The following is a 14,757-nucleotide window of genomic DNA, read 5'->3' on the forward strand; positions in this document are numbered from 1 at the left end:
TCTGACTGAACGACGGGTGGAAGAGGTCCCCAGCTACAGTTAGCCAGCAGCAGCATCAGGAGGGCTCCTGGCAAAGATAGAAACAGTTCCGGGGGCGCGGGGCTGGGGGGAGCGAGGTGTCCCTAACACTACATGACTGCCACTGCAGCAATGAGGGAGACAGAAAAGGACAGAGCAGAGGACTTGAGAACTGAGCCTCCGGCCCCTGAGATTTGGCAGGCGTTTTGCTTAACATTTTGGGCTGATAGACTCCTGATTGGTCATTATACTTGGTCTCATTTTCATACACATGGCCAGCCAATCAATGTCTATGTAAACCCTGTACAAAACCTCTCCATCACCAAGCCAAGACTCATGGGACTACCATGTAAGGAAGACCGTCTGTACCCTGCCTAGAGGACTGTTTGGGTTTTGTTTGTTTGTATTGTTGTTGATTGTTTTTCTTTCTCCATAACATACGATTCTTGCTCTCCGAGACCGGGTGCTACTGCCGCTCTGGTCCGCAGTTCCCTCTCTGCAGACCCGATCAAAAGAGTGTTCTTGGGTACCCTGAGACCTGCAGAGAGCTTAGGAATACTGCCATCACTTGACATCCCACTGTCTCTGAGAGTTAAGCCTTTTGGTTTTCTATTAGAAGAGCTGCGATATTTAGATTCCTTTTGACTTATTACTAAAAGTCTTCCTGATGTGTTCACCTTTACTGTCTGACCACTTCATTCTATGTGGAGGGGCCCCTGCTTAGACGATGTGGGCTAAGGTAGTGTATGTATATTTAGGGTTGTCCTTCCTATGACAGTAATTTGCCATCTATATATCTGTATTCATGTCCCCGTTTTTCTTTTTTCTTTTTCCTTTTGTTCTTTTTGTTTGTTTTTGTTTTTTAAAAGACAGGTTTTTACTGTACAGCTCAGGTTAGTCTCAGGCTCAAATTCACGACTCTTCTTTCACCTCCTGAATTCTGGAATTACAGGCGTACGTGCCACATCTAGCCATGTTAACAATATTTCTGTATCTGTATTTTATTTTGTGACTTTTCTTGGGGAGGCATGAACAGATGTTTACTCACTCCAGATAGGGCACTAATGACAGATCAGAGAATGCTTGATCAATTAAAGAGTTTATTGGGATTATTTACAGGAGTATTGATGTGTCAAAGGGAGCTGCATCACCCCAATATGGTGACAGCTCATTAAAGTGCACCCCTGGAGAGTTTCCTGAACAACCTTTAGATAGCCTGGGGCCTGTGAGCAATCACTTGCTTTTATAACGTTAGGGAGCATCCTTGTGATGCCTGTAAGTCTCAGGAAGTTCCTAAGCCTTGTAAACTTCCTTTTCTTATGAGTCTCCCTCCTACTTCCAAAGGGGAACTTTCAGTTGAGAGGACAAAGCTGTATGATGTACCTCTACCTGTTTCTGTTGAAATAGGAAAGAATTAATAAAAATTGGGGAAAAGTTGTATAACTTGAAGGTTATATATTGTGAAAAGATTCTCACAGATAACTAGCATATCACTCACCTCCTATAAGAATTGCGTGTGGTAAGAATGTTTAAGATTCACCCTTTTAAAATATAATTATTAATTGTAGTTCATGCTATATATACACTAGAGTTCTAAACATATTCATCTCCTAAGTTTGTGTCCTTTAACCAACATTTTCTCATTCTCTCCCTACCACTCTTTTGTGATACACACACACACACACACACACACACACACACACACACACACACAATTTACTTCAATGGCTTACAACCCATGGACTGAGTCCAGGCAGTCCAGCAATGGCGGATGCTGAAGAAACTGAGAACCCTGCAGCTGCTTAGTCCTAAAGCTGGATGCTGCAGCAGTTTCAAGTCTGGTGCTGATAGCCTGGAAGCTCCTATAGCACAAAGGTACTAGGGGGGAGAAGAAGCTGGAATCTGCTGTTCTTAGGGGAGGGTGATAGTAACTGCAGGAAGAATACACACACCAGCCAGAAGCAAGAGCGGGCATGAGGCCACTGATCTCAGACCTCTACATCTAGACCTCCTGCTAGAAGGCCATGCTTAAGAAGTATCTTCTCTCTTCCATTAACCCTTCCTGGAAATACTTGCCAGGCTTGCCAAGAGGCTTGCCTATGGTTGATTCTAGATCATATCAAGTTGACCATCAAGGTTAACCCACACAGCAAGTGATTTTCATTTTCCTTCTAGAAAAAGCTGTGAAAAGTATTTGCCTAAGGGAGCAACATTTGTCCTCTAAATTGTCTTCTAGAAATTTTGTAGTTTGGGGCTGCCCAAGTCCAACAATCATTCAGAGAAGTAGGATTCAGAGTTCATTTTTCCCTATGTGACTATTCAGCTGTTAAAAATACCATTGGCTGAAAATGTTCTCCCTTTACCCCTTTGTGACCTTGTAGAAAGTTGGCCTTAGCTGGGGCCCTGGGAAGATGGCTCAGTGGTTAAGAGTACTGGCTGCATTCCTTTAGATTGATTTCCAGTGCGCACAGCAGCATAGGTCTCAGGGTATCACAGTCTCATCTACCCTCCAAGGGCAGGCACACATGTGGAAACAGACCTCCATGCAACCAAAACACCCATACGTATCATGATTATTTTTTAAACTGGGCGCACAGGTATGGACGTGTTCCTGGGCCTTCTGTGCCATTACATGCCATATTGACACAGCTTTGTTGTGACTGTAGTTTCACAGGGAACCTTGAAGTGAAACCATAGTAAACATAATTCTCCCCTTTTCAAGTTATTCTGGGGTCTGTACGGTGGTTCAGCCACCAGGTTGGACAACTTTGGTTTGATCCCCAGAACTTACACAGTAGAAAGGAAGAATCAACAGTCACAAGTTGTCCCCAGACCTCCAGTCTCGTGCCATGGCGTGTCCATGCACACATGCACGCATGCATGCACGTACATACACATGCACACGCACACACTAAAATAAATAAATGTAACAAAATTCAAGGGAAAACATTATTTTGCCTCTTCTATCGACTTTGGGGTTGCATATGTGTTAAGGGTAGCGCTTAGCATACAAGAAGCCCTGGGTTTAATTCCTAACACTGAAAAAGATGAGCGCTGGCTTCACTGATGTCTCAAAGCAAAATGAAACATAGAAAGTCTACAGGGATGTCTTCAGGCTGCTGTCCTCTCTGAAGGTTAAATCAGGGAGGGCTGGGAAAAAAACAACAACAACAGGGAGGGCAGTTTCCCAGAGTTGTCTCAAAGCCCTGAATGTTTGTCTTATATAAATTTTCTCACTTGCTTATTCAAAACCAAAACCAGACAAATATAAGTCAAAGGATGAAAATTAGCATGTAGGACCATTTCAAAAGAGAGACAAAAGGAACATTCCTCACTGCAGAGGGAGGAGAAAGAACCATGGGGTCGGTAGCAAGGGGTGGAAAAGCTATTGCCCCAGGATAGAAAAAAAATCCATAAAGGCTCAGCTGTGTGCACGATGGTAAATGATGAAAAAGCATGTCAATCTTTTTGAGCCCAGCGTCCTGCTTACTTAGGGTGCTTGCCCCTCGTGCACACAGCCATCTGTAATCCCGGCATGCAGGAGGCAGAGGTAGGAGGATCCCAAGTTCAAGGTCATCCTCAGCTACAGAGTGAATTTGAGGCTGGCCTGGCAAATAGAAGATTTTGTCTCCAAAAGTAAACTAAGACAAAAACAGCACCCCTCAAACTCCTGCCCAACGTGCGGAACCAAGAAAGGAGGAGAGAGGGGGTAATGGGGGGAAAAGGGAGTGTTAGAGCTGCTTTTTGCTGGGTCTTAACTATTGCAGATGGCTGTGGATCTGGGGATGGAGTCTTGAACTCTGGACTTCAGACTTCCCCTTTGATTCCTGTAGGTGCTAAGTCAGTACTGGACACGAGTTTGGTCCCTGTCAAAGTCTTCTAACCCCTCACCGGGGGAGTAGACCTGCAGCATTGCCCACGCCAGGCAAAAGCACCACAAGAGCTACACCTGGGCCCCTCTGCTCTTTCCCCAGGCCACACAGGCTGCTCTGCTCCCCAGAGTCTTGGCTCTCCGACACAGGCTTGTTTCCTCCCTCCCTCCCTCCCTCCCTCCCTCCCTTTCTCTCTCTCTCTCTCTCTCTCTCTCTCTCTCTCTCTCTTTTTCTTCCTTTCTTCATCCACTCATTCTTCGCCTCAAATGTCCCCTAACTAACTCATGCTTTTCCTTCAGAACCTAAAGAAGACCCTTTTCCAGGCAGGCCATCTGGACTCCCAAGAGCTCTTTCTTGCATTGTGGACTTGCCATAGACTGTGCATCATAGAGCATTAGAATTACTTTTCCATTTTTCCTGACTCTCCTTGTGGGAGGCAATTGTCTCTTATTCATCGCTAATCAAATGAGCATCTACAAGGTCCATGACACCTCCGGAGTCCTTATTGTATCACAGAATGACTAAAGCAATTACGCATGAATGAGTACTTTAACTTAAGGTGTATTTGAAGTGTTCTCATGCCTCTAATAATCAGCACTGTTATCCTATCATATGGTGCTAGCCTGTAGAAATACAACCACGGCTCTTCCTCCCCCTCAGCCTCAGTGACTCAGCCGCTTTAAGGACTGGGTGTTGGGGTAAGGTGTTATCCTATAAGTGGTGTGTCATTTTTGACTTCTATATTCCTTCCATATCTTGTTTTGTGATCTCAGGGCTGGTTATTATCTGTTCTTACAGGCACCAGAGAAGCTAGTTATGGTGCTTCTGCAGACTCCTGGTCTTCGGGTTGCAAGGCAGGCATGTCCTGTGATCTCCCTTCTTCTACACCGTTGATTTCCTTGTTAGAGAATACAGACATCTGGACGTTGGACTTTCATTTTCCAGGACTCCATCTGTTTTTGTGCTATTCTTGTGTGCTTTATTTTTTTCTTGCTCTCCTGACCAAAGGGCTATGGTTTCTTTCTTGGGAAAGATTCTTTCTGCTTTATGTAAGCATTCTCTATAAGACAAGAATGCCTTAGGGTCTCAGAACTGCTCTGAATGTGACACTTTGAAAAATATAACCTGGTAATAGCCTAAAATTGTCCCCATTAGAGCCATTGCTGTGCTTTGGGGAACTTGACTCTAGAGCTGCCTGAATCGGGTACCTACTTGTTAGAAGCAACTTTTAAAAACTGTGGTAAAATTGATCCTGTTCCCCATTTTTAATGTGCAACCCAGAGGCATTAAGCACACTCAAACTGTTGTATGAGTACCACACTCTATTCTCAGAACTCTTTCATTTTGAAAATCAAAAATCTACCCCTTAATTCTAATTTGCTACAAGACCCAGAACTGAGGATAAATTCAGGGCCTTGTTTGTAAGGCAAACACTCTGCCCTTGAACTAAATCCCCAAACCCTAATTCTGTTTCTCAATTCTACCCCGCTCTCCCGACCTCTGTATCCATAACTCTTCTTTCTGTCAATAGCTCTGTGAATTCACTGACTGCTACATCTTCATATAAGTAAGGACTACACAGTGTTTGGATTCTCTATCCGGAAGCCTCAATATGTGACAGAATGTTTCCACCCTCATAATTTTGACAGGATTCACCCATGGAAACGTCAGTTCAGAAGACCATTTTTTCCCTCAGAAGTGTTTTCTGTTTCAGTGACTGTATCGAATGCACTACCATTTAGCTAGGTACAGACTGTTCATAACTTTAGTAACCTTCGGGTTGTTTTTGGAAATTGAGAAAATATTAGGGAGCTTGCTTTTATTATAGCTGTCCAGCAAACTCAGGAATCTTCAAACCAATTCTACTCTGGTCCAAAGAGCCCACTGTTTTGAAGAGACCCCCTACGAGCCATGTAAGAACTGGGCACAGACCACGAAGTAGACAGGCTTTTCTGTGACCCCAGCACTTAGAGAGTGGAGGCAGGAGGCCAGCCTGAGACACACAATGAGACCTGCTTCCTACCCCACCCACCTCAACTACTGAAGAGTGAACATTAGCAGAGGAACCCATGGAATCAAGGCAGGATCCAGCTCTGTAGAGTTGAATCAGACTGCCCACACACGGCCCGCTCCTGGGTTATTGAAAATGGCCAGCACCACAGCAGGTGCAAGTCTCATCTTCCAGACAATCCAGATGCTGAGGACCCAACAAAAGCAGCCAAAAGCCAGAGATCATTTCCCAATGAGCAGCATTGGCCTGTCCTCTGATGCCTGCCCAGGACATTCCTGACAGATCCCTGTTTCCTGCTGTTTAATGTTAGAGAAAAGAGAGGAGGAAAGGGAGCCAGAGTCGTAGATATGTATGTAATCCCATAATTCCGTGGAAGACAGGACTTGGCTACATACCACATTTAAGGCCATCGGAGCTACATGAGACTTGTCTCCGAACAAAAACAAAAGACAGGAGTGATAAATCAGTGGGTAAAAACCTTACCTTCCAAGCATGAGGACTGGAGTTAGGATCCCCAAGATAGCTGCGGTAGCCTCCCTGTAATCCTAGTTCATGAGAGACAGAGGCAGGAAATCCTGAGCAAGCTAGACCAGAAAGACTAGCCTAACGGTTAGCTCCAGGTTCAGTGACAGACCCTCCTCCAAATATAAAGTGTAGAGGAATGGAGGAGGATACTTGACCTTTACTTCAAGCCTGTGCACGCGCACATGTGCAAACACACACACACACACACACACACACACACACACACACACACACACCTGTAGACAATGAACAATAACAAGAGGAGATAAAAATCTTCTGTGCCTTCAATGACACATGTTTTCATATTACCTGATTGTATATGTTGATATTTGCAAATTATTGTGCAGATATAATGGCGTCTCGGCCTTGTTTGCCTCTGGCCACTCCTGAGTCATGGCTTCCTATAAATGAGGCAGCAGAGGAACTAAGGTTTGTAAATCTTGCCTTCTTCCTCCTTCTCTTCCTCCTCCTCTTCCTCTCTTCATCAGTTTCTTCTTCTCTTCATCTATTGGGTTTTTGTTATGTCTGGTTCAAATATAACATATCATAGATAATATTGATGCCATTGAGAAGTGGGCCTTTCTCAGTCTTGGTTTGTGTATGTGACCCAAGGGCTTAGGGGGCAGACAATCAGCAGTCACCAAAAGTCAACCTGAGGCAGTGGCTCCTGAGCTTGTTGTCCACATAAGTGATGATTAAAGGTATGGGGGCGGGAACACACGTGCATACACACACACACGCACACACACACACACACACACACACACACGTACATGCATACATACACACATATGAACAAGCAAAGCAAATACAAGCTTTACTAAAGAAAATCAAGGAAAAGAAGTGAGAGAAACTCCTGAGAGTTGAGGCCCTAAGGAAAAAAAACCCCACCTCTGATCTTGTTTGTCTGGGAGCTTTATAGTGGACTTACAGCAGAAACTGGACAACGACCAAGGTAATTTCTATTGACATTGGTTAGTCCTCTGAGCATGTCATGGGTCAAGAATTGGAGGGTTCCACATTCTATGGATTCTCTTCTGACCCAACCAAGCAGAAGGTCCACGCAGGATATTCATCAACTGCTCACCCAGCAAGGGTGGCGTGACATTCTCCCTGTCCATCTTTGACTTCTGCTTTGACACCTATTCAATTTGGTTCACTGGATGGTTGCTACTCTCCAACCTTGCAGGAGTTGCTGGTCCCACATGCCCTCTTGAGACCCAGGAAATAGCAAAAACAGACCTTCTGTTGTTTCTCGTCCATAGAGTCAGAATGGGTCAGGACCAGAAGGTAGAACATTGGTCATCAAACAAACAAACAAACAACAAACAAACAAACAACAAAAACCAACTGAGAAAAGCTTCAGTGTTCAGAGTTTTTATTATAGGGACTCCGCTCTGTGAGCCTGATTGACTTCCCTGTGTGATCTCATCTCCAGTCCCTTCTCCTCTGGGAATATCTAAACCCTGCATTGTATACCATACTTTTGATCTTTCTGGTGTAGCCAGCTTCCTAGCTGAAGTCATACTGTTCCCATCTCACCAGCCAAAGCCAACAGTAACCAAAGGCTTTAAACAGAAGCTCTGGGAGGCTGAGAACAGAGTCCCTCTCAGGGGCTATTTAAGTTCTTCCCTAGAGAAAGAAATAGGTATCTGTTCTCCCGTCAGGATCTGGACTGATATTGTCACGTGCTCTGGTCAAACTAGTTTTATTACTTTGTCTTTCTTCTGGTTACATTAGAAATACCACTGCCTAATATTTTATTAACATTATTTTTTTCAGAGCTGGGGACCGAACCCAGGGCCTTGCAGTTGCTAGGCAAGCGCTCTACCACTGAGCCAAATCCCCAACCCCCTTTATTAACATTTTAATTTTAAACGTTTTTATATAAAGTATATTTTGATCATATTCTTCCCCTCCCCCAACTCCTCTCATATACATTATATATATAAAATCTTCCATCTAACATCATACCCCCAAAACAAAACAAAAGTGCACAAAGAAACATTGTATTGGCCAATTATCCTGGGGCATGGGCCTTCCCTAGAGTGTGGTTGATATCTCAGTGACACTTCATTAGAGAAAACTGGTTTGTTTGTTTTTTTTTGCCAATGGGTTATCAATTTCAAATAGTGTCCTGGTTAGGAATGGGACTTGGTGAAGGCCACTCTTCCTTTTCAGTGTTGGGATTTGTCTGGCTTGGACCTGTGCAGGCCTTGCATGTGCCGTCCCAGGCTCTTTCACAGCCTTTCCTCCTCTTCAGGAAGGTTCCTTGAGCCTTGAGGGGTGAAGTTTGGTGAAGATGTTAAAGGCACCCCACCCAGGACTGAACACTTCAAAGCCTCTCATTCCTGGAGCATCGTTCAGTTATGGGCCTCTCTTTTACCTTCCATCTACTGCAAGCTTCTCCGGTTCAGAGGTCTGAGTCCCAGCCTAGTGTGGTGGCTGTGGGTGCCAACGTGGGCTGCCTAGGCGTCTCAAAGGAATGAGGATGGGCTAGAAAGAATGGCTGAAAGGGGCAGCTGGGAAGGGCTAAGAGCATGGGTCCCCCAAGTCCAAGAGAATGGAAGTGGACTCTATTTTATTAATTTTCAACAGTGATAAAATAGCACAGAGGAGTAATTCATACTTTGACGTTTTTAAGTGGGAAAATGTATTAACTTTCAGTTCATCTCAACACAGAGCCTCAGTGCTCAGAGATTTTATTATAGGGGCTCTGCTCTGTGAGCCTGATTGACTTCCCCATGTGATCTCATCTCCACTCCCTTCTCCTCTGGGAACACCTAAACTCTCATTGTACACCGTACGGTTGGTCTTTCTGGTATAGCCAGCTTCCTACCCTGAGTCTCACGTTCCCATCTCACCAGCCAAAGCTGTACTAACAATATAGATGCACTAACATCACCATTAACTCCAGGACGCTTTCCTCACCCCCAGAAAAACTTCAGATGCATTGACTCACTTCTTGTTTCGTTTTTGAGATAGGACCACATATAGCCCAACTGGGGATGGCCTTGAACTCCTGACCTTCCTACCCCCACCTCCTGAATGCTGAGACCTCAGGTATGTATCATGGTTCCTGGTTTACCATGGTACAAAGGACCAAACCCAGGACTTTGTGACAGCTAGGCAAGCACTCCCCTAATGGAGCTGCATCCCCACTCCCCACTGGTTTACTTTCTGAGTACCTGCTTATTAACATTCTGCCTCTATAAATTCGGAACTTTTTATATTAGTCAAATGATGGCTTTGAGCCAAGTTTCTTTTCCCTGATAGAATGTTTTCAAGGTTCATTCATCTTGTGTGTGTATTCATACGTGTGCACACACGCGCATGTGCCCACACACACATTTACACGCCAGTTTATTAACTGCTGAGCATCTGTATTCACTGTGCAGTTACTACAGATAATGCTTCCCCACACCCTTAGGTTTCTGTGTGGATGCAAGCCTCCCCTTCTCTGATCTTTGTTTTACCTCCTGTGTTTTAAGATGGATGACTGCTTCTGTTTGTTTTTTCTTATCTGATTGAGTTCGTCAGGAGCCCCTCCCATGTGATAGAAAGGTAAGGACAGACATCCTTTTGGGGTCCTGACCTGAGAGCAGCTTTTGCTCTCTGTGTACATGATAGTTCTCGTAATGGGGTTTCCTTGTTGCTGGTTTTAGCAGATTCCCAGCATTCTCATCTATTCCTGACTATTGAGCATCATTATCAGGAAAGGGGTTGTAGTTTGCTAAGTGCCCTTTTCTGGATCTGGAGAGAGGAGTGTGCGAGCATTGTCCTTTCTATGATATCTTTTCAGATGACTTTCACTACTGACATGAACCATACTTCCTCATGGAGTATAACACAGTTTATAGCTTGCTGGATTTGGGGGTGCAAGACTTTTTGGAGGGTTTTGCACTCATGTCTTAGGACATACATAGTTCCCTTTGGTAGCTGGGTCCATCAGTTTGATGCTAGTGTAGATCCCAGAAGTGTCTCACGTCTACGTTTTCCAAAACGTTGTGAGGTTGGTGATGATCCACTGGGAAAGGAGCCCTGTTCCTCCTCCTTTGTGGGTAGTAACGGTTATCACCAGGACCGTCATCAGAACCTTCATCTCTCCTCTGTTATAAATGCATTCAGACTTCGTCCCGTTCAAGTTGGTTTTAGTAGTTTCTGTCTTTCTCGTCATGTCTTCATTTTTCTCTAGACACATAATAATCCATGGAATTTCCTCTTTATATCTCTAAGATATGAAATGATATGCTCTTTTGTTTCCGAATTAATAATATGAATCCATGCTATCTTTTTATTTGGATCAGTTAACCTAAAAACCTTCTTGGTTCTGGGGTTTTTTTTCTGTTTTTTTCTTTAATTATTTTCTACTTTTATTATTATGATTTTTCCTCCCTGGTCAGGGGTTAGCATGGCTTTTGTTTGTTTGTTTTGGCTTATGTTTATCAGTTTTGAGGTTTTGTGTTATTTTGTTTGTTGTGTGGTTGGTTGGCTGTCTGGTTGAAGACAGGGTATAGAGTAGCCCAAGCTGGCCTCGAACTCAATACATAGTCAAGCCTTGAGCTCCTAATCCTCTTGCTTCTACCACCAATTACAGGGATTGCAGACCTGCATATCATGCCTGCTTTTCTGAGGTGCTAGGGCCTGAACCCAGGGTCTCTTGTGTCCTAGGCTGGTTTGCTACAAACAGAACTGTGTTCACAGCCGGAGGTACTCCTATTTTAAATGCAGGCCTTTGCAACTCTAAGTTTCTCTTTCAACATTGTTTTCCCTCTAAGACAGCACTGTAAGCTGCCCCTCGTAAGATGTCCAGTTTTAATTTATCTTAAGGAATTACCCTCATTTCCCTTATAATTTTTAAAAGCATAGACTATTTTAGGATAATGTTTCTTAATGTTTGTAGAGTTTGGACTTCCCAGTCCCTTCTGCTGCCACTAATTTCTTCCACAACACTCTGATAATTCAATACCTTTCATTAATTGACACTCATTTTATCGTATAGTACTATTTACCTGGATAAGTTAATCTGCACTTGATAAGAATGTATATTTTGCTGTTATTGGGTGAGCGTTATATTAACATCTGTTAGGTCTGGCTTATAGAGTCATTCACATTGCCTGTCTAATAACTGAACTTCTGACTATTTGCTTTATTCATTGTCTAAGGCGGACTAGGATCTAGGGTGTGGCTCAGTAGAGAAACACTTTTCTAACCTGTGAGAGGCCATGGCTTCAGCTTCTGGCACCACAGATGAATTCTATTAAATTTCCTTGTCTCCCGTAACAAGGTTTTAATTAAGGTGTATTCTATCTGAAACAGTTTTCTTTCACTTGTTTGCTTTATATATTTTCCATCCTTTCAATTGTGACCTATTTATACTTTTGAATCTAACCATTTTCTTTTTTTGTTTCCATATGTTTTGCCAACTGTCTGCGTTTCACTAACGTATTTCTTATACTGGTATCTAATGTAACTTCTAGCATGGTAGCAGTTAGATATGCTGATTTCTGTCTGTGTGCTGTATGGTCTTATGTAGGGATACTTTGTGTCTTTGTTCCTCTATTTCTTCCTTACATTCTCCTTTGTGCCAATTTCTCATTATCATTTCTAGCTACATATTTTAGTTATTTCCTTAGTCATTTCCCTGAAGATTGCCATTGTCTTAATCCAGTCCAAGGCTGAAGAGATGACTCAGAGGTTAAGAGCACTGCCTGCTCTTTCAGGGGTCTTCAGTTTATTTCCCAGCAACCATATGGTGGCTCACAACCATTTGTAATGGGATCTGATTCTCTCTTCTGGTGTTCATGAACACAGAACAATATATATATATATATATATATATATATATATATATATAACAAAAATTTCATTCCAATTGGATTACAGTAGTATATAAGAACTTGACTGCTGTTCTACTCTGTTCTCTGTTTCTATTCTCTGCTATTATTTCATATACATTACATCGTTACCTATCTTATGCACTTCAGTACACACACACACACACACACACACACACACAATATCTCAGTGTACTGATTTTTACTGTAAAACAATCATATTATTTGTGTAGTCTTCTTTGCTGGTGTTCTGTTCTATGTTGTATTGGATTTGAACTACTGCCAGCTATCCCTTCATTCATTCCTAAACGATTCTCAATTTTCAAATTATTTAAGCTTTTATTACATTTATTTATTTGTAGGGTGTGTGTATGTGTGTGTGTGCATGGAGGTGAGGGGACATTTTGTGGGAGGTGATTCTTTCTCCTCTACCACGTGGGTCTGGAGAACAAACTCAGGTGGCCAAGTCTGGTGGGAAGTATCTTTACCTGCTCAGCCATCTTGCCAGCTCCAGAATTCTTTTTTGTAGACCATTTCTGCCAGTGACATGCCTATCATCTGGGGGAATGTGTCATTTCTAATGATAGTTTTGCTGGGTATAAAATTCTTATTTTGACAGATTTTTTGAATTACTTATCCACAAGGAAGGCTAATTCTCTTTTAGTGCTTTAAAGTTTCTTTGGCATCTGTGTGCAACAGTTTGATTATGATGTGTTCCTATGAGAATCTCTTTGAGTTTATTCTACATAGCATTTTTTAAACTTCATATGTAAATGTTTTGTGTTAAATCTGTGGGCTTTACACCCATTGCCTTTTTGCTTATTATTTCTTCTTTTCCTTCTGATATTCACATTTATGTGTAGTTATATTTTATGTGCCAAGTCTCTGAGGGTCTGATCATTTTTTTTCATTGGTTACTGAACCAATTTCAGAATGTCGGCTTAGATATTTGCTGTGTGTCTTCTATCTCTTTATTGATATCTGAATATTTTCTTTAACAGCATTTTCATGTTTTACTTAGCTCTTAGACATCATTTCCCCCCTAAAGCATTTTTTTCTTTATAATAGAGTCTCACTTATGTACCCATGTCTGGCCTGGAACTGACCATGTAGATCAGGCTGGCCTTGTACTCACAGAAATCTACCTGTCTCTGCTTTCTGAGTGCTGAAATTAAAGGTATTCACTACCATGCCCAGAATCCCCAAACAATTTTTAAATACTGGAACTTTATTGTATAAATATTATGTAATTAATTGTATACCATTAGAATAGCCATTCTGAGGCTATAGAGTTTCATGTTGGATTTTACACTTTCACTATTGAATATATTTTTAAGCACTCATCTACCACCAAAAGATGAAAAATTTATGAGAGAGTTAGTACTAGAAAAACAGTTTTTCTTCCGTTAAGTTGTTTCCTGTCATGTATGTGGTCACAATGAGAAACGTAATGAATACAGTGTGTATTTTGTCTTTCAGTGATTGGATTCTGTCAAGTCCACATTTTAGTTCTGTCTAATCCCTATTCATTTGTTCCTTTGTCAACTAAGGGTCAGAAAGATTTCCAGAAGCACCAGAACCACTAAGTCTCTCAGTCCTTGCAGTTCCTACCTACAGGCTGCCTTCAACACTCTGAGAGGCTTGTGCAAAGTGGCTCACAGTGAGAGCCGAGGGCCACACTGAGGTGTTCCTAAGCCCATCTTTCTAGAGTCTAAGAATTTTCCTGGAAATCTTCAAATCCCTATTGACATCCCATTATCTAGGTTTTCCTCTTTAAGTTCTTTGCTCACCTTGCTGTTTCTCCAACTGTTACTGCCCCTCAGGGAGCTTCTGAATTAAATGGCAGCCAATGGCTGTTTCACTAACGTTTCAGAAAGGCTTTGCACTGGGTAGCTGAGTCAGATCAGATACAGCCATGTTCCCTGAGTCAGACTCCCAAGGAATACCACAAAAGTCACATGATGGCTGTTCTCTAGGGATAGACCTTGGAAGGACCCCAGTCCATCTGTCCTCCCATGGCTCCCTGTGATCTGTCTGTCCCTGTGGGGTTTTCATTTTTCAAGTAACCACAAAACAGCAGAAAGTACTGGTGCAAAGCAAATTAAAACACCTCCAGGTTTATTGTTTTAATTCAAATTCAAGCTTTTTTTTTCTTAAAACAAATGTTCTCTTTTGTTTTCTTAAAACAAATTGAAGTTCTTTGGTTACTTCTCAGAGTTCTGAAAATGTTGGCATTACATCTCAGAAGCTCATTCCTCCTTCATTCCCACCTGTGCTGCTTTCTTATAAATGTGGAGCCAGCAATCTCCAAGCCTCTTGCAGAGGCTTCTCCTCAGTTAAAACTCCACTCCCCGTCAAGGCCAACTAATTTCTGCGTGATTTCAGCCTTGTTAACCTCCTCATCTTGTCACCTGTTGCTCTCAGTTCCTGCACTGTCCTGTCCATTCCTTAAATGCATTTGTGACAATTTAAATGTAATTGGCCCCCAGAGGCC

Source organism: Rattus norvegicus, chromosome 17, assembly GCF_021556685.1.
Source record: "Rattus norvegicus strain SHRSP/BbbUtx chromosome 17, alternate assembly SHRSP_T2T, whole genome shotgun sequence".
In the NCBI taxonomy this organism is placed as follows: domain Eukaryota; kingdom Metazoa; phylum Chordata; class Mammalia; order Rodentia; family Muridae; genus Rattus; species Rattus norvegicus.